Source organism: Brachyhypopomus gauderio, chromosome 2 (genome assembly GCF_052324685.1).
Source record: "Brachyhypopomus gauderio isolate BG-103 chromosome 2, BGAUD_0.2, whole genome shotgun sequence".
Lineage (NCBI taxonomy): Eukaryota > Metazoa > Chordata > Actinopteri > Gymnotiformes > Hypopomidae > Brachyhypopomus > Brachyhypopomus gauderio.
In genome coordinates, this window is record NC_135212.1 from 11,518,657 (window position 1) to 11,545,989 (window position 27,333).

Sequence of the window (27,333 nt, forward strand, 5' to 3'; positions counted from 1 at the left end):
ACACTGTAGGCGTGAGGTCTGTGATGAGACCAAGACTCGGGGGTGTCTGGGGTGGGGGGGGTTGATGGAGAGAAACGTGCAGGTCAGCGCTAAACGGTCCAGTCCTCAGGGGGGTTGGGCTCGCACTGCCTCAACATCTGACTGCGTTTAGAAAAGCAGGGAGTTTGCTACGGGCGTCACGGTTGCCTCGTCTAACGATGGCGTGGACCATCAAGCACCCTTTCCTTCCTCACCCACTGCATCGAGCTCATTTGCATAACGCAATTGTCCAGGCGGGAACTGCCCAGACAGAGTGATTTATTGCCACATTCATCATTAGATCAGCAGAATTCATATTCGCTGGCTCGGATTCGTGCAAACCACTGGGAACGTCACCGAGTCAAGGCCCCGCAGTGAGGCATTAGCATGCGGCCATTCTAGAAGGGCAGGCGGGGGCAATGTGGCGGAACTGCTGTGCCAAGTCTGATGGCTGTGTGTGTGTGTGTGTGTGTGTGTGTGTGTGTGGGGGGGGGGCAGAATGTGAGGGAGGGGTTTCTGAGGCTGGCTGAGCTCTGTTGGAAATGGAACCGGGGCTTCAGTTGAGGAATGAGCCCCCCCCCCATTCGCTACCACGCTATGCTGCATAATTAGGTTTATTTTCAACTAATGGCCATCTGCAGAGGGAAACCCCCATTGCCAAATGCAGGCTGGAACGTACTTTATCAGAACTGCATAAAAACAAGACACCCTCACCTCCCTTTCACACCACACTCCCCCCCCCCCCACCTCCCCACCCCAGCCAAATGAAGAACATGATTGGGTCTGGAGATAAAGAGCCGGGAACAGAGCTGAGAAGAGGACTCATGATTGGCCAGTTCCAAATGTCTGTCAAACATTCAGTCACATGGACGACTCACATGCTTGGACTGATTCTCACCGTCTGTTTGGGCTTGATTTGAATAATCACGGCAGTTACCTCACCCACGGTGACCAATAAAGTTCCCGGGCTTTAAGTGTTCAGCCTCAGTTCAGCTTCAGCTGGTCTTATTCTGCCGGGCAGCTTGGGGCCAATGCCCAGGTGGGGGCCCAGGTGGGGGCCCAGGTGGGGGCCCAGGTGGAGGCCCAGGTGGGTGTTGGCTCTTAGCACAACACACAGCACACCACGAGAGCCCCGGGGGGCCGCAGTGTTCACACCGACGCCAATGGCGAGCCAGTCAGGAGGTGAGGAGTGGCTCTCGTAAATCGCTCCGAGCGCACAGAGACGGCGTAAAACGAACACATCCCCCCCCCCCCCCCCCCCCCCCCCCCTCCACTCGGTGTCATGGTGCAGTCGGCCCCACTGGCAGCAACGTCCACTCTTAAAAACAGATGCACGGTCACAGACGCGACATGTGCCAACGTAATAAAGACCCGTACTGTAATGAGTCTGTGAGATGGAATATAGGTGGGCGGGTATTGTGATGGTGGGTGTGAGAGAGTTCTACTGGCATCCTGAGACTCTGGCCCGTCTGGGTGTGTAGGTGGTTTTTACATTAGCTGGGCAGGATCTCTCTGTTTTACTGTACACCTCTCTCTCTCTCTCTCTCTCTCTCTCTCTCTCTCTCTCTCTCTCTCAAGGCAACACTGGGTGTACCAGTTTCTTAAGGCCGTCTTTGGTGTGGCTTCTCAAGTGGTAGGCATCGATCGTGTCCTCTTGGCATCAGGCCCGTTTCTCCCACACCGAAGGCCGGTTTCCCTGAGCACAGCTCACAGAAGAGCAGGACACGCCATCTTGGTTTACCCGCATGCTAATCCAAACTCATTATAACCAGTGGAGAACAGGATTATTAAAGCCGGGGAACTGGCAGCGGGATTATCCTGGTTCATAGAGGGGGAGGGCTTTGTCTGCCAGCACCCTCCCCCCCGACAGCACACACACACACACACACACACACACACACAGCCCTTCATATATATGGGAGTGAAGTCAGAGTTTGGCCAGTCTCGGGCAGGTACCTACCCCTTGGGCAGTTATGCCTCCTTGCCATGTTAGTGGAGCCCGTCTCTAGTGCCATCATCTTTCTGCCCACTTTCCACTAGCAGGGTACAGCTATCTAGGGCGGGCAGACCTCCTTGCCCACCTACACTACCTCAACACCTACACTACCTCACCACCTACACTACCTCACCACCTACACTACCTCACCACCCACACTACCTCACCACCTACACTACCACCACCTACACTACCTCACCACCTACACTACCTCACCACCCACACTACCTCAACACCCACACTACCTCACCACCTACACTACCTCAACACCTACACTACCTCACCACCTACACTACCTCAACACCTACACTACCTCACCACCTACACTACCTCAACACCTACACTACCTCACCACCTACACTACCTCACCACCTACACTACCTCACCACCTACACTACCTCAACACCTACACTACCTCACCACCTACACTACCTCAACACCTACACTACCTCACCACCTACACTACCTCACCACCTACACTACCTCACCACCTACACTACCTCACCACCTACACTACCTCAACACCCTACACTACCTCAACACCTACACTACCTCACCACCTACACTACCTCAACACCTACACTACCTCACCACCTACACTACCTCAACACCTACACTACCTCACCACCTACACTACCTCACCACCTACACTACCTCACCACCTACACTACCTCAACACCTACACTACCTCACCACCTACACTACCTCACCACCTACACTACCTCAACACCTACACTACCTCACCACCTACACTACCTCACCACCCACACTACCTCAACACCTACACTACCTCACCACCTACACTACCTCACCACCTACACTACCTCACCACCCACACTACCTCACCACCTACACTACCTCACCACCCACACTACCTCACCACCTACACTACCTCACCACCTACACTACCTCACCACCCACACTACCTCACCACCTACACTACCTCACCACCTACACTACCTCACCACCTACACTACCTCACCACCTACACTACCTCAACACCTACACTACCTCACCACCTACACTACCTCAACACCTACACTACCTCACCACCTACACTACCTCACCACCTACACTACCTCAACACCTACACTACCTCAACACCTACACTACCTCACCACCTACACTACCTCAACACCTACACTACCTCACCACCTACACTACCTCACCACCTACACTACCTCAACACCTACACTACCTCACCACCTACACTACCTCACCACCCACACTACCTCACCACCTACACTACCTCACCACCTACACTACCTCACCACCTACACTACCTCACCACCTACACTACCTCACCACCTACACTACCTCACCACCCACACTACCTCACCACCTACACTACCTCACCACCCACACTACCTCACCACCTACACTACCTCAACACCTACACTACCTCACCACCTACACTACCTCAACACCTACACTACCTCACCACCTACACTACCTCAACACCTACACTACCTCACCACCTACACTACCTCAACACCTACACTACCTCACCACCTACACTACCTCAACACCTACACTACCTCACCACCTACACTACCTCACCACCTACACTACCTCAACACCTACACTACCTCACCACCTACACTACCTCAACACCTACACTACCTCAACACCTACACTACCTCACCACCTACACTACCTCAACACCTACACTACCTCACCACCTACACTACCTCAACACCTACACTACCTCAACACCTACACTACCTCACCACCTACACTACCTCAACACCTACACTACCTCACCACCTACACTACCTCACCACCTACACTACCTCAACACCTACACTACCTCACCACCTACACTACCTCACCACCTACACTACCTCACCACCTACACTACCTCAACACCTACACTACCTCAACACCTACACTACCTCACCACCTACACTACCTCACCACCTACACTACCTCAACACCTACACTACCTCACCACCTACACTACCTCACCACCTACACTACCTCAACACCTACACTACCTCACCACCTACACTACCTCACCACCCACACTACCTCACCACCTACACTACCTCACCACCTACACTACCTCACCACCCACACTACCTCACCACCTACACTACCTCACCACCTACACTACCTCACCACCCACACTACCTCACCACCTACACTACCTCACCACCTACACTACCTCAACACCTACACTACCTCACCACCTACACTACCTCAACACCTACACTACCTCAACACCTACACTACCTCACCACCCACACTACCTCACCACCTACACTACCTCACCACCTACACTACCTCACCACCTACACTACCTCAACACCTACACTACCTCACCACCTACACTACCTCACCACCCACACTACCTCACCACCTACACTACCTCACCACCTACACTACCTCACCACCTACACTACCTCACCACCCACACTACCTCACCACCCACACTACCTCACCACCTACACTACCTCACCACCTACACTACCTCACCACCCACACTACCTCACCACCTACACTACCTCACCACCTACACTACCTCACCACCCACACTACCTCACCACCCACACTACCTCACCACCTACACTACCTCACCACCCACACTACCTCACCACCTACACTACCTCACCACCTACACTACCTCACCACCCACACTACCTCACCACCTACACTACCTCACCACCTACACTACCTCACCACCCACACTACCTCACCACCTACACTACCTCACCACCTACACTACCTCACCACCTACACTACCTCACCACCCACACTACCTCACCACCTACACTACCTCACCACCTACACTACCTCACCACCTACACTACCTCACCACCTACACTACCTCACCACCCACACTACCTCACCACCTACACTACCTCACCACCTACAATGCCGCATTGTGCACTATCGCGCGCTCCGTTGGCCACGGTGGAAAAGGCAGTGGCACGAGCTCTTCCAGAGTCCCCGCCATCGGGTGAGCGTCGGAGGCTGCAGACACACGCTGCTCCTCCCTTCCTCCCCGCCCGGTCCAGAGCCCAGCTGCTCGGGGAGGCCGGCCCGCTGGGTGTGCGTGAGGGGCATTAGTATTCCCGCCACATCCAGGGCCTCTTCCTGCCTGTTTGTTCTCCGCCGGGTTCTCACCGTAAATCTGCCCTGGGAAGCGTTCTTAAAGCACCGCACTCAGTTGGAAGACACGGCACAGAGTAAGAAAGGAGATGAGCGCACACACGCACAGACATCAACCAACAGGCGCTCGAGACGCACAACCAAGTAGAAAATCCGGCTCAGATCTTCCCCAGTAAAACACACACCACTTCCCAAACAAATGTAGAAGAAAATAGCGAAATAAACAAACATGAATTTCACAGGCTCTCCACATCGTCTTTCTAGCAAATGACCGTAGGTGCTGTCGGGTCACTCAGACCACCGCACAGGTCAGGGACGCGTGAGGGACTTCCCCTGCGTTCACGCCGTTGCCTAGAGAGCTGTGTGTCGAGGTGTGTGTGTGTGTGTGTGTGTGTGTGTGGTGGGGGGGGGGAAGGGAAAACCACGCTGGGCTCCCTGTGTGTCTTCCTCAGAAAGCAGAAGTGAGATTCCTACGAGCTTCGGGACGTGAAGCAGCGGCGGGTAATTCACAGCCTCCCAGCGCTGACAGGAACGGCGGCCGACGGAGTCTCTACTTACGCTGGGAAACCGCCGCTGTGACCTCACGCCAAGTGAGGCTCAGCACGACCAGCAGGAGTGACATCACGCTAGCATGTGCTGGGACTAGGGAGATGTGTGTGTGTGTGTGTGTGTGTGTGTGTGTGCATATACTGTATGTATGTCTTTATAATATACTTTATAGCTCACAAGACCTATTGTTTCTCATTAAAAAAAATAATTATCAGCACATAATGAAATTACCTTAAAAATCACCTTAATCACCTTAATCACCACAAAACTGTTGAAAACTAGTAAAAATCTCAATTTCATTATGCTTTAGTGAGGATTTACTTAAAGCATGTTAAGATCAAATAAGCATGTTATATTTTTATGATTTTGGTACACTTTAAATACTTTTGCTTGGTACATTTAATGAAGAGATCCAATCATGAAAAGATGACTCAGCAAAACATCATAATTAAGATTTAAATTTAGAACCACCCTCCAACATCATAGACAAAAAATAGTAATATTTTTGCTACCAGTTATACTGAAATGAACATATTTTAACTTTAAAATATATAGTTGATTTCTATTTGTCTACTATATAGTCCATAGAGTTTCCTGCAGTAGCACTGTGCTTCTTATTATAGCAGGTCCATTTAAGTCTATTATGAATGTAATCACCAGTTCCCACTGCATTTTTCTGCCTTTTATGATTGTCATGAAAGCCAAAATGAAATGGTCAAAAAACAGATGGTTTCTCTTTCTCTCTCTCTCTCTCTCTCTCTCTGTCTCTCTCTCTCTGAAAAACATTTTCAAAAACGGGACTAATTGGTATTCTTGGAAAAAGACCCCTGGCTCCAGCATGTGTGGGTGTGAGGCTGGAGTGTGTGAGGGCGGGTGTGTGATGTCCACACCAGGGCGGGGCACCAGTGGCTGGTCTCGGACCGCCCACCACACCCACGCCGTGTCGGTGTCGGCACCGTACGGCTCCCTCCATCCATCTCAAATCAAGCCCATCCCACCTACACTGTGGGCTACGCCCAACGGACCCGCCAAAAATCACCGTCCGGTTTCCAGTTTGACTGGAACTATAGATTTCCCAGAAGAACTTTGGGCTGTGGGTCCGACATTTGAACAAATTAGAGGGGATGGGATTTGGACAGGGAGTCTAGGATGTAGAGGACGTCAGAAGGTCTGCGATGCGTCTGGTTTCTGGGCTGCTGTCTGATTGGGGGACCAGGCCTGAAGCCCAGACACACACAGCAGCCCAGTGGCCAGACCGGAGGAACCGGGCCGTCTTCTTCATCAGTGCAGCTTCTGATGCTCACCTGCTGGACTTGAACCTCCATCGCTCACGCAAAGGAACATGAGCCCTTTGCAGCCGGACGATGGAGCTGCTAACTGCCTGGGTGAGGCGGGACATAGCGGGACTCCACAGCCAACTCCACATCCTGCCAATGGGGTTTCAGCCAGCTAGCGTCTTCGTGGTACAGTACAGTAACACTTCCACCAGACAGCTCGTGTAATCACTGCAAGCCTATTTGTTTTCTAACAGGCTTTGTCATCTGGTGTCTGTGCATCTTTTAAACATACACAAACACAGCTCTGACTATCACAGCTCTAATATATTCCTCATTTGCAAATGGAAGATATATATTTTTTTCATTTATTAGCATACAGCTTTCCCCTCTAAGGTTGAAACTCTGAAAGAAAAAAAAACTATCATACAGCTATTCTCAGAATGAAATATTACCCATGTAATCTCAAACAAAGCACCCTTGGCAATGACAGGTACACTGAAGGCCTCTAATACCACAGTGGGTGAAGCAGTGCTATTAAGACACACACACACACACACACACACACACACACACACACACACACACACACACACACACACACACACACACACACCCCTGCAATGCCACTGCACATACATAAAGAAGTAGTGGGTGTTCGTTTTGGGTTTTCACCATTATTCTCTTACTGTAGTAAATTTATTTATGTCAGGTCATCTCAGTCTGTACGGTCCTGAAGAGATTTAATCTGGGGACACACCGTGTCCATACGGCGTTCTGGATGCAGTTATAGTCCCAGTCCCTAGTGGACTCTTTAGACAGAAACGCTCCGTAGCCGATGCCTGTTTTCTCTGGACCACTTTAACTTCCCGTCCGTTTTCAGAGAGGTGGGATGGTGGGATGGAGAGTGCCATTCCCCAGCTCTCCAGCAGGGGGCGAGGGGTGGGGGGGATAAGATGGGGGGGAAGCGGGGTTCATCCCACAGCTCATCTCTCCCTTGTCTTATTATTTTTTTTCTTACACCAGACAGAACAAAGCTCATCTTGTTCTCGCTGGGGGAGGTGTGTGGGGTGGTGGGGGTGTGTGTGGAGGGGGTTGTTGGGGTCGTGGGGAGGGGGGGTGTGTGTGGAGGGGGTGGTTGGGGTCGTGGGGAGGGGGGGTGTGTGTGGGTTGGTTGGGGGGGATGGGAGGCGATAGCACACCGCAGCACGATTCCCATTGCACTTAATTGTGGAGGCCGGATTCCCATGGTATTGGTTCCTGTGGAGTGCGCGGCTTGGCAGTGGAGGTCTTGTAGTGGCATCGGGCTGTGAGAGCTCCCCTCCCTCCAGACCGCGGGACAAAGGCACCGGTCAGGGAGGTAGGGCGTCCCCGGGCTTTCAGCGGCCCGAGCACCCTGGGACGCACTGCGTTCCCATGCCCACACAAAAGCATTAAAGGCAGAGTTGCACATATCATTTACGGCCTTAGCCAGTGGCTTAGCGGGAGGACGGCTTGAGCCCGCTAACACGAACATCGCTAATCGTGAATGAGAGACAGAAACCCCGTCAGTGCTGGGACAGAGTCTGGACGCTAACGGGTGGCCGGGGGCTTTCGTTGGTTCGATAGCTACTCAAGCAGGTCGGCATGAACTCGTTCTTCAGTCAGCAATTTGCAACAGCAGAGTTGTAGGAATAGCAGAACGTTCATTTCCTTGTGTGTGAGCCTTTTCCTAACAGTGAGTCAGAAGAGAAGTGATGTGCTCCACTCATACACGATCAGCCTGGTCCTCAACTGTCCCGCTGCGACAGAGACTTGGCAGCCCGGACCGTCCCTCGCGGGAACTGGCTGTGGAACAAAGCCGGCCCTGTCGCCATGACTCCCCCGTCGCCATGACTCCCAGGTCACCTCCGATCGCCCTGTGTCACCCAGGCGAATCCTTTCACCGCCGCGTGCTCGAAGAGCCCAAAAGCTGCTCCGAAGAGGAGATAGCATCTCGAAGAGGAGATAGCATCTCGCCGGGGGAGACCGCCTCACATGTGGGCTCTGAAACGCTTCTGCCCCAGCAGAAGAAACCCCCCCCCCCCCCACCTCCCATACGAACAATGCAGCCAATTTGTCTACTGCACGTTCTCCTCTCGAGTTCCGAACGCGCTACGTCAAGTGATTTGGCAGCGGTGCGCAGGAGGTCGAAAAACGTGTTGTCGAACGCTCCTGTGTGCTTCAGGGCTCGTTTGTGTCAAAATGATCACGAGCTTTCGGGCGTCGACATGGAAGTATGGCTGTCAGATCTCTCCTGCAAGTAGCTCTAGGCTGCTAAACAGGAATCAGGTACATATATATATATTGTGTGTGTGTGTGTGTGTGTGTGTGTGTGTGTGTGTGTGTGTGGTGAGATTTAGTTGACAGACGTCTAAAAAGACGCGTTCAAGTAGTTGGGCGCACGGCGCTGCGAGTTGCCTATTATTAAAGAAAACATTCCGAAGTTGCCATAGGAACAGTAAGTGCTGACAGGTCTTTGTCAAGGCAGAATTCCTCACTGTTGATGTCTCCTGTTGCTCAGCGAGGACAGGCCACGGCAGGTAGGACAGCTTCAGGTTTCACCACCCGCCCTCACCGCCCGACTTCCTATCGCACGTACACCACTTCACCACCCAGAAAAGTCCCCGCGCTGTGCAAGCCCGGAGCGAAGGTCTACGTAAACACTTCGTAGCCACCGCCGGCTAGATTAGCCTCGCGCTGGCGTGTGTGAACACCTCTGAGGTCGCTCCCTCGGAGGCCGTGTCACGTGCACGTCATACTCGGGTCTTGGCGGACTCTCCCAAAGGTCAGCGGCTCGCCTGCCGTGGGGGAACTTTCTGCGTTTTTCTGACCTGAAGCGACGCCTGGAATTTCGACAAACTTTGCAGTGGCGTCTGCAGGGGCAGTCCCGAGTCTGCGCGCCTTTCCCAGAGTGGCCATGCGGCGGGCCACCCGGGGCTGGTCGGGCGCCATCGACGGTAAAAACCCCTCCCGCCCTGCGCTGCAGGCAACAGGGCTTGTCCACGGCTGCAGGGGGGATAGTCCCGTCCTCTGCTGTGATTCGCGTGACTCAGACTTTCAGATCGGCCTGCCCTGTTTGCAAAGACACAGCACATGGTGACTAGGAATGGGGGGGGGGGGGGGCAATGATGTCAGGGAATTAAGAAAAGATTTTCAAAGTTTATTTGCTTCCAGGAGCTGGAGGCTAACATCACAGCATGGCTGTGTACTCTGTGTGTTTGCGCGCTGGTGTGTTTTGTGAGCGAGTGTGTAAGATGTCTCCCGGGAGTCCCGTCCAAAGTAGCCGAGGAGAAAGTGTGTTCTGACATTTACATCATTCCTCTGGGCTGCTCACTTTCACCACCCATATCAGCCTCGTCCACTGTGTACCAGAGAAGGGAAGAAGAACTCTCCCTCCTTTCTCCTCTTTCCTCTCCTCCTCCCCTCCTCCTCCCCTCCTCTCCTGTCCTCTCCTCTTCTCTCCTCAAAACCATTACAGCTGAGTATATATACTGTATATATATCAGTATATATATACTGAAGTTTATTCAATATACTTCAGAATACACTGAATATACTTTATTCTAATTTATTTATTTAATAAATGTACATTTATTATACATTAAAGACAACAGTACATAATATTACTAACATTTAATATAAGAAATGTTCTGCAACATTTGATGATATGGTAAAAACATTTCTGTCACCAGTCAGAGCCAACAAAGCAATCTCAATATAAACCAAGCAAGAATGTTCAGAAATTCATTATTATCATTAAATGAAAACAGGCTAATTATTTGGCTATTTGCCATTCAAACTTGAGGAGGGTTTTAGATCTGGTGTGCTTGACAACGTTTCACTTGTCTTGATGAATGCATTGTTTTCATATATCTTGAGTTATATCATGAAGGATATAATAGTAGATGAAATGGACAAACAAGAACAATAACAACAACAGTAATAATTTGAGGCAGGTTTTAGTTTGCTAGAGTGATGAATGTGTTGAAGTGTTATGCCACCACAAAAGTAATGAATACCATTTACATGTAATGGTAATGTTTACTGGTGTTTGAGGGAAAACTTGAAGCTTACAAATTCTTCATGCATGGTGTGGCTCGGTCCATGTTATTCAAAAGTTGTATTAGAGTATTAGCAGCTAATGGTTAAAATTGTTCTTTTAAGCATATTAATTTAACAGGTGAAAGTTACACTTTACACATATGACTATATTTAATGTATCTTAATATTATTATTGTGTAATTTTGCACTACAGTATCATCTGCTAAACGTGCACATGTACTCGTTTAGAATGAACAATGCCGTTAACAGTCCCATCTGATCCAAGATGGACAGCACACAAACACCAGGCTGAGTTCTTATCTCATAAACGCTCCTCTCCTCAGAAATCTCCTCTACTCAGATGTTCTCCTTTTCAAAACTCTCCTCTACTCATGTCCTCTCTGTCCTACAAACTCTCCTCTCATTGAATCTCCCCTCTCCTCAGAACTGTCCTCAAAGTTCTCCTCTCTTCAGAACTTTCCTCAGAACTCTCCTTTCCTCAGAGTTCTCCAATCAGAACTCTCCTTTCCTCAGAGTTCTCCAATCAGAACTCTCCTTTCCTCAGAGTTCTCCAATCAGAACTCTCCTCTCCTCAGAGTTCTCCAATCAGAACTCTCCTTTCCTCAGAGTTCTCCAATCAGAACTCTCCTCTCCTCAGAGTTCTCCAATCAGAACTCTCCTCTCCTCAGAGTTCTCCAATCAGAACTCTGCTCTCCTCTGATTTTCTTCTCCTCTCCTCAGAATTCTTGTCTCCTCAGAGTCCTGCCGCACACTACCAACAACAGCTACTAGTGCCACATTTAACCACTACCGCACACTAACCTGGCATCACTACTGCTACATTTCACTTCTCAGAACGTTTGTATAATTACTTTGGGATCTGTGCAGCTCTTTAAATATACCTTCAGCCAGCTTTTCTCCTCAGTGCTTGGTGCCTAAGCACAGTGCCTGGCTGTCTGCAGTCGGTACTCCCATCAGAATGACTGATTACTACATGACCACGCTGTCAGGGCAGGAGCGCCAGGCAGGACATTGGTGCACGGCGAGAGGGCGAAAAAGAGACTAAATATTTATTTCGTCCGTCGAGGCGTGGCGCGTGAGATCAGCGCGGGGCGGGGCTGTGGCGTGTGTTTGCGGGACTGTGGACGAGTGACACAGGGCAGACCTGGCAGCGGCCGGGCCGGAGTTGGTATACACAGACACGCCTCGTGGACTCGCGGTGAAAGACACACGTCCACCTACACGCGTCCACCGACGCGGGCTCTTCCACGGGGCACCAGGATCTACCTGACAGAGACGACCCAGTGTTGGACAGGTTTCTCCCGCCGGCTGGTTTTCCACTGAAGGAATCGTCACCCGTGGGCTTTTTATGAGGAGGTTATAGCCGTAAATGGAGGGGGGAGCCGAGGTTTTCATGCGAACCTCGTTACACAGCTTAATTCCGAGGCTACAGCAGGGGGGTTTGGAGGATGATGGAAAGAACGCAAAACCAAAGACAGATTTATGGGCCGCGCTGTTACATTCGTGCTGTGCACTTCGCAAGAAGCAGTCCTGGCTCCAATCAGCTACAGGGTCCTGACTGTGGAAACCCTCCCGGAGCGTGGGCACCCAGCACACGCTCGCACACACGCTCACCTGTCACGCACATGCACACGCATGTGCACAAACGCGTGCGCACGCAAATCACTCACGTACCTCGCGCTGAGACGTGCGCTCAGATTGGCTTCTGTGCGTGGCCGATTCTCACACAGTCTGGCATACACACACAGCTGCACGAACACATGTGCATACACACACTCGTGCATCTCGTACATGTACGTGGCTGGGCACGCAAACACACACACACGCGCGCAAACACACACACACACACACACAAGCTTCCTCAAGTGACAAGTGCGCTCATGAACCTCCCGACTGGAGCCGAACAAACAAACCCGGTAGAGACAGGATGGCGAAAGGGGAGCAGAGCGAACATGCCTCGGCAACACACCGACGGAACGCCTCTCCGCACAGGCCGCCCGGGGCCCCCCGCGCAGGGCAGCTATTGGCTGGCTGGGAGAGGGGAAGACGCCCCGTGGCTGGCCAGCATGGTGGCACTCATTCAGGGGTAGGAAAACCACCAGCTCCCTTCTCTGTGTTTTTTATGTCCTGCTTATGCACAAATTATGGCGAGCAGGTAATAGTAGTAGACGGTTTTTTCATGACTATGGACAAACGCGGGGTATCGCTAACACCCGTAATCTGTCCCATCATTCACGGACGACGTTACTTTTCCCGCTTTTTTGCGTGATTATGATATCATCCTACTGTAAGCGTGTAAGTGATTAAGAAGACAACCTCCATTACTGGCACAGTCATTCTTCAAGCCGCAGGAAGAGCTCGACGTGGTTGGCATGGGGGAGACCTTTAGCGTTCACGGGTCCTCGGCAGAGACGGCGGGTTCGTTTTGTAGCCTGGACTCACGGGGGACCCCAGAAGTTGGTCCACTGATGATAGGAGAGGCCTCTATAGGGTGAGATCTAGTGTGCACACACACTCACACACACACACACACACACCTGCAGGCCATGGGTGCAGTCGCATGAAACTTAAGATGGCGTGAATGTGTTTATCTCAGAAAGAGAGAGAGACAGAACAGGAAGGGGGGGAGGCTGGGTGAAAAAACTCCAACGACCTACAGGAGCAGTGGCATCCCATAATTTGGCGATGCTCCACTGGTGGGCCATTCGGATATCACTGGGCCAACGTCCATGGCAATGCTGTCCTCCATTTGAACCGCGATCTCCGAGCTGACAAACCTCAGGGGGGCGGGGCGGTCTGCGTGGCTCCGGGACAAAGAAACTGCAGCGCGCGGGACAAGAAGCTGTTTGTTTAAGACGGAAACGTGACACCTTTTAATGCAGGAAGTCTTGTTTTTCATTTCGGAAAATAATGAATTAAAGCACCAGAAAGAAACCCTACAGCCCTAAAAAAAACAACAACAAAAAAAAAAACAAGGAGGTTGCCGTCTTCATCTGTTCATCTGTTGAGAGTCAAAGCGTCTTGACTGATGGCTGCAGTAAAGCGAAGATCAATCATGCATATGTGTGTGTATATATGCACAGCAAGGATGTAAGACTGTTTGCTTGCCTTTGTGCAGTGCGTCATCTGCACTAAATGTACTTCCCTTTGAACTCAACACAACTGCCCCCCTCCGGCCCCCCCACCCCTCCACCCACCCCTCCACCCTGACGATAAGGTGCAGGATGTTGTGCAAGAACCACTGGTGTAGGAATCCTCTGAATGTCCCACATGCTGCCGGGCCCGGCGTGTTTCATAAAGCTATCGGGTCCTCCTCCGGCTTCTCCGGCGACGCACGTTTGGGGTGAAATGGGTTTGGTGAGAGCAGCACATCTCTCCAGTTAGACCTGCTCACACGAACGTGAGAAGCACGGTTCTTCTGACCGTGAAGGCATAGCACCGCACCAGCCGTGGCCTTGCGGGCCTCCTGCCTGAGGTGGGGCGAGCCGGAGGGGCGGAGCAAGCCAGAGGGGCGGAGCAAGCCGGAGGGGCGGAGCCAGCCAGAGGGACGGACAAATCTGCAGTGGCTCTGCTGTTCTGGAAGTGGGGAGGGATCAAAATCAGACAGATCCAAGGCTAATCAAATCCACGCTAATATCCTGAGGTGAATGAGCCAAAGCTGGAGACAGCTAGTCAACTGTAGCATCAGTCTAACTGACTCTTCGTTAGGTTCCATTTATTGTTAGATATCTTGGAGAGGACGATTAATAATGTGAAGTGATGAAGAGCAAACATAGCGCGATGGAAGCAAGAAGCCTATAGTAAAGCAGCTGGTGGGTGGGTCGTCTGGAAACACACGGCGCTGGCCGTCTGACGGGAAGATGTGGGGAGACCAGATCGTTTCCTGGACTAGCTTCTGGGTGCTTCCTACCACGAAACATCCGCCACTACAAAGCTAGTCGAGAACAAGGATTTTTCCGGGTGAAAAAGACAGCCATTTCTATTGCTTCCTATTGAGGAGCATGTGTGTGTGTGTGTGTGTGTGTGTGTGTGTGTGTGTGTGTGTGTGTGTGTGTGTGTGTGTGTGTGTGTGCCTGCTTTATGAGACAGCTGTGGCCTTGCTCATGCCTGCTTCCACACTGAACCCTGTCCAGCTGATGTAGCTGACCGCAGCAGCCGAGCAAGTTAACCCACAGCGGGCCCTCTGGCCCAGGCCGTAAACCACAGGCCCACCTAGGCACCCCAGCCTTGGGTTTCACCCCCAAAACCACAGGCCCCATTCCCCTTTTTACCAAGCCATCGAAACCTTCCAGAACTTCCAGTTGTGGCTTTCTCAGATCCACTCCACAAGAGCTCCAGGAGATCACGACTGTTCCTCCATCCTTTATTCATAACCACGAGAAAGAGGGAGACAGACTCAGCCTGGTTGTTCTCACCGCTGTAATCTTTACACAAAGAAAAATTGCACAACAACACTCCCTGCCAACCGGTTGGACAGTAAAAGGAGGATTAAGGGCAGAGAAGCTCGTCGTGAAACCAAGATGTTTTTTGAAGCTGTTAATCACCGTTTTTCCTTCACGGGATTCATGAGATTCATCTTTACCTAAATAAATCAAAGGCCCTGAGATCAGATTAGTATTGGGAGGAAATTCTTCTGTGGAAAGATATGAGTGACTGATGAATGGCTGAAGATAACATCTTTCAAGACAGAGCAGTGAAACCACTTTGCCAGCATATAGATATTCTGTATGTCAGACCATTGGTTGAGGAATATGTAAAGTAATCCATGGTGTGTCAAGTTTGGATGCAGTCAGTGGCAAATCAATTATCCGATAAAGTTGTTCTACTCAATTGCAAAATGAAAAGGATTCTTCTCTACCTTGGAAAATAAATTTATAAATGACTTGATTTCATTCCAAAGCCTCTAGAGTGTACGAATAAACAAGTATTTGGTCAGATCAATTTTCAAAATGTTACAAAAAATTTTGAGCTCCCGTTCTAGAAAATACCCAGCGTCTGTGGTCGCAAAGAAGCTTCACACATGTCCGAATCCAAGCCTCCAGTGAGCAAGCCAAAGGCAACAGTGATGAGGAAAAACTCCCTAGAGCATGAGGAAGAAACATTGAGAGGAACCAAGACTCAAATCGGGGACCCATCCTCCTCTGGTTGGCAATGGACACCACGATAACAACAATGTAAACATTAAACACTAAAATTCAAAATAAGTAAAGAGAACCAAAAATTGAGGAATTTCTAGTTTGGTTCACTGAGTGCAGGTGTGTCCATTCTCCACTGGGAGCAGAAAGATTCAGTCAGTATGTGTCCTCTCTTCAAGCCTGTCCCTTCACCTTAAGGTTGCTGAACCTTCCAACATGCACCCAAGTGGAAAATTACAATGCAAACGTGTGAGTGTTTATCGCTGGGCACCAGGGCCACAGTTGGCAGTTGGATATCTGCCAGTGGGTGGTGTGGGTGGTGTGGGCCGTGTGGGGCAGGTGGGACCCCAGCCGAGTGGCTACGTGCTTGCTGAGGGGTAGTGGGGGGGGGATATTGGGGCAATGGGAAAGGACGTGCGGAAGAAGCCATGACGCCTGAAATGGGAGGGGCCTCTGCAGGTCTTTCACACTCCCACGCTTCATGGCTGCCTGTCACACAGTGTTCTGCACAAGTGCACTCCAGAAATGAAGTGGACCCCCCCCACGTACGACATTCACTAACCACACCAACCTCACCAATCTCACCCCTCCTTATATGCCCCCTTATCTCCCCCAACTCAAAACCCAGCCAGCAACTCCAGATCCCCCCCCCCAGCCCCCACCCACCCCCACCACCATCACCCAATGACGACATTGTTTCCACAGCCTCTATCTCCATTCTTACCCACAAGCCTTTGCGGCTTTGAGGCGCGATTATCTGGGAATAACGCCTGCGATTAGCAGCGCCCGTCCGCCTCTTTTTCATGAAGTGAGCGGTGAGCAAACGGCCCTGTTCAGACATGCCCCACCGCCTTGGAAGCCGTCTGAGTTCGCATGGCAAGGCCGGTCCTGTCGGCGCACACAGCGGGACTCGTGCCAGAGCTACAGGACACCCAGCACACGAGGAACCGTGAGGCCGAGCGCCTGCCGCAGGCCAACCTCACCGCCGCCTCCCGCCTGATGATGGACGCGCTTTTGTCCCGCCGTCTCGCGATCCCACCGTCGCTGGGCCGCACCGAGTACGTACACGCAGCGGCGTGGTGTCTGATCCACGGCCAACACTCACAGGGAGGAGCAGAGATCCCTGGCACCTGACAGACGCTTATCTGAGCATCGTAAAAAACACCTGATCGGACGGACAGATTCGTCTCATTGAACAATCACCCCCCCCCCCCCACCTGAGCTACAGTGTGAGTTAATGTCTGGTGAGGTCTGCATGAAGTCATCCTGATTGTAGGCAGAGATGATCTCCATGACCTCATCTGTAGCATTTTTTACCTGCTACTGCTCGGACGTGCAGGCCCGTGTGAAGGCTTGTCAGTGCAGGTGAATGACATCATGTGGGAGAAACGTCGTTAGGTGTGACTGGTGACGGACAGCGACCTGCAGAGGGAAAGAACCAGCCAGTTCTGCCAAACTCCACGTAAAAAACCGCAGAGAAGTCAAAGAACGGGCGTGAAGGAAGAGCTCACGCCATAGACCGGCCTGACCACGTCTCGCCAGTGCACATGTTGCTCTGACAGTGCAGACATGCACCTGACAGCTTCATTTATCTCGTTTGAAGATTGATGAGATTACGGCTCATCGAGATCCACGGTAGACATTTTTTTTTTGTGACAAAGTGCAGTGAAACCACACGATGTTAATGAAGTGTGACACAAACTCCAAAAACCCGTTTCAGTAGAGGAAACTGGGGGGGGGGGGGAGAAAAGATGTGTGTGAGCTGGTGAGCAATGCAACAGAGTCCCACAAAGACTTATTCTGTGTGCATGTGCGTGTGTTTAACAAATGGCCCCCAGTGATAATAAACAAACACTGAAAATCTGATGTGACATTCTGTAGTTTTTTATAAAGACACTTTTATTAGGAGAAATAAGCAGTTAAAGGGAGACTTCTCCAGGACAATGAAACACGGTGTGATAGTGTGTGTGTGTGTGTGTGTGTGTGTGTGTGTGTGTGTGTGTGTCCATGCATGTTGATGTGTGTGTGTGTGTGCACATGTCGATATGTGTCTGTGTGTGTGTGTGTACGTGTGTGTGCATGTTGGTGTGTGTGTGTGTGTGTGTGCATGTTGGTGTGTGTGTGTGTGTGCGTGCATGTCGATGTGTATGTGTGTGTGTGTGTATATGTCTGTGCGTGTGTGTGTATGTGTGTGTATGTGGATGTGTGTGTGTGTGTGTGCATGTCGATGTGTGTGTGTGTGTGTGTGTGTATGTGTGTGTGTGTGTATGTGTGTGTGTGTGTGTGTGTGTGTGTGTGTGTGTGTGGCAGTACAATCAATACTCAGTAGGGTGAGTGTGTTTGTCTACAGGGCTCAAGTAACAACACTAGAATGAGACAGAACCCGTAAAGCAAGTCTCTCCTCCTGTCCTTGTCTCCTCTTCCCACATTCTGTCTCCTCCACCCATTCCTCCACCCGCCACAGACGCTAGCGCCGACTGATCCGGGCCGGACAGGTGGGGGTGTGAGTAATGTGAGCAACACATGGTGGTGCATCGGGTGTAGTTAAGATACTATTGACAGTGTAAATGTATGTGAGCTTGTACTGTGTTGAGGGCATCGTAGGGAGGTGAAGGTGGAGCACAGATCATCCCAGATCATGTGTGTGTGTGTGTGTGTGTGTGTGTGTGTGTGTGTGTGTGTGTGTGTGTGTGTGTTGGCCAGTGTGGACTAACTGTGTTGATGCTCCAGTGCAGAACATGGATCTGCTCTTCGTCCTCAGCTGCTCCTCCTCGTTCCTTCCACCTGCAACCAATTAAACGCCAGCGCCACAGCAACCCAGCATGCACCCAGCCCAAGATAAAAGTCCCCTCCTGCCTAGTTAAAAAAAACACAAAAAAGAAAAACTACCAAAACAAAAGACCCCCTGCTTCCCGAGGGCTAGGCCTCCGCTCTGCTAGCAACAACTGCTGAATAGAATTCATCATACTGAAAAAAAGAAAGGACAACAAAATAAAAGAATAAAAGAATCAAAACTGACATGAGTAGACAACACCCACAAGAGTTCATTAACTCCAAATTTTTTTTGTTTTTTTTTTGCGGGGGAGGGTATTGCCCTTTTCTACACGCTCCAGAGCCGAGACGGTCTGTGCTTGCCACAGTGGTTTTGCACTCGCTTTGTAACGTTGTGCTAAATAACATCCAATATTATCTGTCAAATCGAGATCAGAAAAAGGTGAAACGAAGACAGAATAGAAGAACCGAGAGGGTAAATAAGTCGCAACACAAACACTTTTCCAAAGAAGGCGATGTTCACCGAATAGTGAGGTTACTGCAGTAATGAAGTTCAGAGCATCATGTGTGGTCTTAAACATCAAGGAATACACAATGGCACCAGGATACATGATTTTTTTCACTAGATTAATGCTGGCAGAACTTTACCTACAGGTCTTCACTACATCCAGGTCTTCACTACCTCCAGGTCTTCACTACACCCAGGTCTTCACTACATCCAGGTCTTTACTACATCCAGGTCTTCACTACCTCAAGGTCTTCACTACATCCAGGTCTTCACTACCTCCAGGTCTTCACTACACCCAGGTCTTCACTACACCCAGGTCTTTACTACATCCAGGTCTTCACTACCTCAAGGTCTTCACTACATCCAGGTCTTCACTACCTCCAGGTCTTCACTACATCCAGGTCTTCACTACCTCCAGGTCTTCACTACATCCAGGTCTTCACTACATCCAGGTATTGGTTGGTAAACACTGATGCCCCAAGAACTTGTCTCCATTATTCTCAGAGGAAACCAAATACCTTAAAGATTAACGTACCAACACAAATACATACTGGGAGTAATGGTTTTAACATTGAGCATTCGGTGGAACGTGTGTTGAGAGCTGAACACTAAAGGACCGGGGTGAAGTGCACCCTGGGATATCAGAGCAGGAGAAGTTTAACTGAGGCAACGATCAGGGGCCAGATGTAGAGGGCTGGGTCCTATCAGAGCAGGTGAGAGCTTAACTGAGACGGGGGTTCTGGGCCCAGACGTACAAGTCTGGGTCCTGTAGTAGCTGAAGCGTCCTGGTGCAGTTCCACATCCATCTGGAGTTCCTCCATGAAACGCCTCCACACAGATCTGAGCCCTTCACTTCAGATCAAACCCCACCCGCCACAAATTCACACAGCGCCTTTTAAACCACTGATCTCCTGGCCCTCACAAGATCAGAGCTACTGGAGCCAGATGTCTCCTCGGCAAAGGGCTGAATGAGAAAGCCAGAGATGCAATCAGATCTCCCTGACTCATCCACCCACTATATCTGACATCATGCCTGTAGACGCACACACACACACACACACACACACACACACACACACACACACACACACACACACACACACACACACACACACACACACACAACTGAGCCATCCACTCAGGTCCCACACACAGTGGAGACAAGTATCTCAAATTTATTAAGATATCATCTCTACGCTGCGTCTTGAGTCAGCACTAGTTGGGGGTTGCACTGAACCCTTGCAACACGATCTCACTCCAAATAGTCTCTCAGCTCTACGTCTCCTGTTAACAACCAAACAAGCGTGGCTCACATTGCCTGTGGCGACCGCTCTGTGACCCCTAGTGCTGTCATCGCGCTTCGTGTCTGAGCACTAACGATCGTGCCTGTGCAAACCCCGAGCCCAGATCACATGACCTTTTCTATCCCATGCTGCATCGGGATGCGAAGAGGGGCGTGGCACACCTCCACCGTACGGAGGCCCCATCACGCTGTCCCATCAGGGCCCCCTGCCCAACCTGCTACTCTCCGGAGCGCTACACCCTGACCAGCCACATTCCAGACCGCTACGTACCGGACCACTTTCGCTGGTCCCTCGCCGCTGGCCCTGGGGCGATGAGACGGCTCGACACTCGCGGGCCGTCTAGACGTGCTACGCTCCACTGCGGCTCACTATCACTATCACTTCCTCCTTTCAGACGACTCGGACGGGCCCCCCCCCCGCTTCCCTGACTCAAACAAAAGGCAGGGCGGCACGTGGAGGATGGAGGCCGTCGTGGGTGGAGGGCTGTTCTACACGTACCACGCTGAAGTCAGGAAGCAGCTCAAAGTACGCTGGAGAAGACCTACACTCTCATCTAGCAGCTCATCCCAGGCCCATGAAGAAACCTTTGACAGTAATTACTGGTAATGAATGAAAGGAAATAGCCACGCGGGTGTTTTCTGAGAAGAAACGCAAACTGTAGGATTTTGACACAATTGGCCTTTTCATTATGGCGAGATCTGTGTAGGAGTTCTGTAGAAGAAAACAGGAGAATATCTTGAGTGGCCATCGCCACAACCACAGAATCCCAAATTAATCACTAATCGCCAGAGTTGGCTGCAGGCAAAATCCAGGCCCTCTTCTTTCAATCAGGGTTGCCGTGGGAACAGGGATATGAGCAGGTGTCAGCACCAGCTCCTTGATAAAGGTGCAACACTGAAAGCTTCATCCCAGTGCCGAGGAAGGTTCTATGCTATGGCTCACAGAGCTGGATTGGATCTACAGAACGTGTGATTGTAACGTGCGGGCCAGACTGCTCTCATCTGAGACACTGAGCAGGTTTTGTGCAGTGTGTCCTGCCAGAGTCAGCCGGGCTCTTGTGTAGTGCAGCCACACACACACACACACACACACACACACACACACACACACACACACACACACACACACACACACACACACACACACACACACACACACATGCATACACGCACGTGCATACACACCTCCACCAAAGACAGCAAGTCTAAGGGGAGCTAATATGTAGCCGCCCTCTATGGAAAGTCTTGCAGCGAGTCCTTTGAGTCACCCACCTTCCTCAAGCACTTAATGTCACCAGTAAGGCCCCCACTCCCCAATCAGAACGTGTGGCTGCATACTGAACGCACATATTAAACGAAAGAAAAAAAAATACATTCATATTCATACAAGCAGTCCAGTGGGTGAATGAATACTTTGTTTCAGAGTAGCGCTTCAGAGCTGACCTGGCGTGACGGCCATGTCCTGTGAGGTTCCTGTCCGTCACGCGACTACGCGTCACACCTTAGTGCGGCCGGGGCATTTCCAGCTCTCTGAGCCGGCCCGGCCCTGCCCGGCCCGCCCGCCGTCTGGATGGCATCCACGCCGGGGCATCTCCCCTGCCCGAATCAAATTCACCGCAAACGAATTCACGTTTGTGTCTGCACACACCGAGAACGCACCCCGGGGAGTTGGTTAGCGCAATTACCGTGTTGTTTTAGCAAATGGATTTGCTGAGCAAATGGATTCACGGAGACCTGTCCAGCCGTTTTCCCTGCGTCCAGCACAAACCCGACATTATGTTAATGTGCCCTAATGGAGCGGCTCCGAAAATGAATCATAATTTGGAGTTTCACAAAATTAGCCTGCTCAGGTTATGTTCCCTGGACGTGCCACACTTGTGCAAAATCCTAATTTGATATATAAAATCTTTTCCTTCAATAGCTGGTTGGCCATTCAATTTGACTCATTTGACAGGGACCCGGACATGTCCCGGTTCTGATCTTCATTCCCATGGTGCTCTTGTTGTCTACAGTCCAGAAAACGACTTTGCTTCATTAAACTGCGAAGTAGGTGCTGCAGAATTTAAACAGAAGAAGGTATCGGTGTCAGCTTTGAGAGAATTTCACAGCACTATGCAGACATGGGCGATTCTGTGAATTCAAAGTTGCAGTGTGTGCTTGCAGGAAAAGTGCAAGTGTAAAGACAGAGATTCTAATTAGAGATTCTAATATTTCTTTCTGTTCTTTGATACGCAGGAATAGCAAAGCCTGATTGCAAAGGACACACACACCAGATTCACTCATTACAAATGCTTTCACGTCTCATTTTCAGTTCCCTGCACTGCTTCTACAGACAGTGTAGTCAGTGTGCAGTCCGAAGCTACTCTGAAGTCACAGATCATACCAGTCATAAGGAAACTCCAGACGTGTCTGACATATATTCATATGCCGCTCAAGAGGGAATCGCCCCTCCTGACGTTTGCAACCCTGCAGTGTGTTGGGAGAAACACTGCTGTGCACCATTACAAAGGTCAGCTTTGTGTTACCCATCATCATAATTACCTGTCAGGACAGCGATATCCGTTTCATCTAGTAATTTCAATGTCATTTCGCTGGGATGAATCTCAAAGGGACTTTATATGAGACTCTTCAACAAGCCTGGTGCAAACAGGAGAGACCTCAGCCGCTTCACGGTTACGAAACCTCTAGTGCGTCTCAGATTGGAAAAGAAACAACAAGGAACTGTGATTTTCGAGGTGGAGAGGAGAACATGGCGAATTTGGGGTCTGCTGATAACAATCGCACGGCATTGGTTTTCCCGGACCACATTTCAAGTAGGTTGCACCGGAGGACAATGATCTCTTTGAAGGCAGGTGGGAGGGGCGGTGTGGGAGAGGAGGGGCCGGGAGAAGAGCAAACTCCTGAGTCGTCGTTATTTTAATCTGGCTCTTCTCTCTGATAGAGAATCTCCTGGCGTGCAGCCTGGGCTTCTGTTACCCAACCAGCAGGATACACTCATCAGACGTAAAAAAAAATCCATTTTCAATTCATCACCGTCTCTCCCTTCCTTCTACTGTTACCGTAATATCACAATCGTTAATGATCATAATCCAATCATAATCAAATATGAGTAAAGCTATTCCACCGCAGTGCGCATCATTTGAGATCTTAGTCACATTCTTCACAGTCTGCTCTAAGGTGATCCCTCAATCCCAGATCAGATCATTCTGCCCGAGCGTGTGCCGGTTCTAACTCCGGGCAACACAGGACGTCCGTGACCACCACTAGATGAAGCGCTAGAAAGGAAATCAAACTAAACCCAAATGTTTCACCTCAGACACAGGCCTGGTGTCATGGCAGTGGGAGCGGAGGGAATTCTTCCTCCATAGCTAAACCACCGCCATGTGCAAACACCATTAACCAGTCCGGACCGTTTGCGGACCGCCCCGTGAGAACTGAGAGGAAAAACAGCTCAATCACGCGGCGAGGAGCTGTCAGCCAGCGCGTCCTACACAAACACGGACAAGCGCTTACGGCCAGCTGATAAAGAGGTGGCTATCGACCCGGTGGGCCCAAGCCCTGACACCCGTTATCTCGGGCCGGGGAGCTACCGTGGGAGTGTTGGCGCATCTCTGTGGCTTGTGGGGGGAGGTAGGAGTGGTACACAGCTGACGAAATTGTTGTGTTACGTGTATAAAAGAAGAAAAAAAAGCTCTTGGGGTGGAAAGGCCAGCATGTTCGCTAAAGACAGGGACGTTCTGCAGCGTCAGGGACCTGAAACTTGCACACAGACACGTACACACACACGTACACACACACACACATACAGTCGCAGACAAAGACTCCCACAAATACCTAGAATCAAGTCCTTTCACTTCCAAAGCCCAAAAACTCCTACAAATGACTGGAGATCAGAATCAGGTCTGTACCAGCATATTCACACACAGGGAGGGAACCGAGAAGACATAAACAATTGGCAGGCGCATACGCGGATCCCTGCACTCCCAGAGCGAGGCTCTCGGGTCATGAGCATTACATAAACTCAGAGCAAATGGTTTGAAACGTTTGGCTCGGTGCGTGCACTAATGCCTCAGTGGCAGCCGTGGTGCAGGTACGGGCAGATACCCCCGACTGTCTAAGGAGACGTGCTGTGATGCCCGTCTGCCCCCCCACGCCTGTCGCTGGCGCTCCCCACAGACAGGGCTGTGTGCTGATAGGCATCTGCCTGACAGGTGCTGCCCTGAGCTACGGAGAGCTGCCCGAGGCCTTCAGCCGCCCCTACCTGCCCCTGCTGTGGAGACGAAACTGAATGGGAGGGGATATTGAACAGACCGTTGAGAGCACCAGCGTGCAGGATTGGACTCTAATAAGCAGGGCCATCGCTCTGACGTTCGGTTTGTTATGAAAGTTGAGGTGGGATGTTCACTCCAGTTCACTGTCCCACCGACTCCGACGCTCAAATTCCATGGAAAATTCAACTTTGCTCCGGCAAGAACTGGAGTGGAGCAGGGGTGCGGAGCAAAACAAGAGGGGGTGGAGTTGGGTGGAGCAGGGGCGGGGTTCCACACCTATCTCCACCCTATCCACCTCTCCTGTCCCCACCTCTCCTCTGTCCCCCTCTCCACCTTTCCCAGTCCTCTTGTCTCTTCGTCAAAACCCCTCCACCCTTCCCATGGATGGCAGTCCAGTCTTTGGCCTTCTACACCAACACCCACTTGGGCTCCACCTGTTCTCCACCCGTTCTCCACCAGCACTCGAGAGCTGCAGCAATAATGGGACGAAAGGAAATCCTCCATTACGGCTACGCCGACGCCTCCGTCCTGACGTCACTTTCGGGCCACAATGAAGCACTTCTGCACCACATTAACAGAGATTAACTTACTCCACAGGTTAAAAATAAAAGATATTAGTCATCCTTTTGGAAAGAGGAGAAAACCCTTAAAAACTCTTAGAAAAGGTCAGAACAGATTAGAACAGAGCTTTGGAGAGTGTTCCCACGCCCAGAAAATAGAAAGAAAGAGAAAAAGGGAGAAAAAGAGTGCAATACACAGAGAGAGTAAGAGTGAGAGATGATGATGATGACGATGAGGAGGAGGTGGAGGTGGGGGGGTTGGGCAGGTTTCTGGTACGCGGGTCTCCTCTCCAGCATGGCGGAGAACTACGTCATGCTCTGCACCCACGGGGCCCCCGCCCCTGCCAGCCATTAGCCAATACACACCCTCCTGCGCCAAGCTGGCAGGACTCTCCCCTTGCCAGCCAATCGCACGGCCCCTTTCAGGGCTCTTGGCCAATCGCTCCACAGCCCATGCCCGCCGAGCGACATGCTGGATCCATGCTCTCGTAGCGAGCAGGAACCAGTGCACCTTTCCCTGTGCCTCACCGGCGGCTGCAGTGAGAGCTATTTTAGAAGGCCATTACGTGAAACGAATTGACTAACGGGAGAACGAGCAGCGTGACCCAATCGTCTCCAGGGCACCGTGACACCGAGCCTAGCTCTGTCCGTAATTTGCCTTGCTTTGGGTACCAGACGGACTCCCGGGAGGTTCTGAGCACCGTGGCGTGCCATGCAGGTCTGACGTGTGTCGTCTTTGGGCGTGGATTTGGCTGAGGGGCCCAGGAAGCAGAAGCCATTTCCTCCAGCGCTCCGAGGGCTCTCGGGCCGCGCCACAAGCCACGGAGTAATTGAGGCGTTTTTCGCGCTGCCCTCTGGGAGGCGGGCCGGCGTGCGGAAATGGTTTGGAGCGCACCCAGAGCACGCCGTGTGCCTTTCGGGCCAAGCTGGGTTTGGCTGGCAGCCCGAGCCGGAGCTGCGGAACCCGAAATGATCCTCATTAACGGCTCTCGCGAGGGGGGTAATTGCTGCTCGTCTGCGTGCGACGCTTGTACCTACAAGGGCGTTTCGGGTTGCCGAACACGGCCAGCCACGAAAAACGCATTTCACTGCACAGGGTCAGAGGTCGCAGTTGGAAACTGAGCAAGTACGAGTTGCTTAAAGAAACTTCTAGAAGGACTCATGTAGGCGAGCCTAGCGTTTTGACACTGACGTCACCTGGCACAGACTGAGCGGCAAATAGCATATAATAGACAGGCCTTTACACAACCAGACGACAGGGTTGCTGCCTTTAATAGCTGCAAATCATTTTACAACTGTCCACTAATTTTTGCCATTTTCTCAGTTCAGTCGCTTGGGAGAAACAACACCAATGTTTTCTTTTCTCTGTTTGTTGATGTTTTTTTCCACAAAAGAAAAGATGAACAAACAAGGGGCAGCGCAGAACTAACTCACATTTAAAAGGCCGACGGACTGAGAGAGCCGGAGAGACGTTTGCTGACGTGAATCCGAGCTCATAATGGCCGTCGTGTGACTGGACAGGGTCACAAAGAAACACAAAAGAGGGAGAAATGAATCACGACCGGCCCTTCCAGACACGCACTAGCCTCCCGATCACTTCACATCCTCCAGGGATTCTCTTCCCTCCTTCAAAACTAAACAGAGAGAGAGAGAGAGAGAGAGAGAGAGAGAGAGGCTTCTTTAAAGCCTCTTCAAAGAAAGCCTTGGTGTTTCTAGGACACTATTAGTGAGTGGACCCCGAGAAACAATG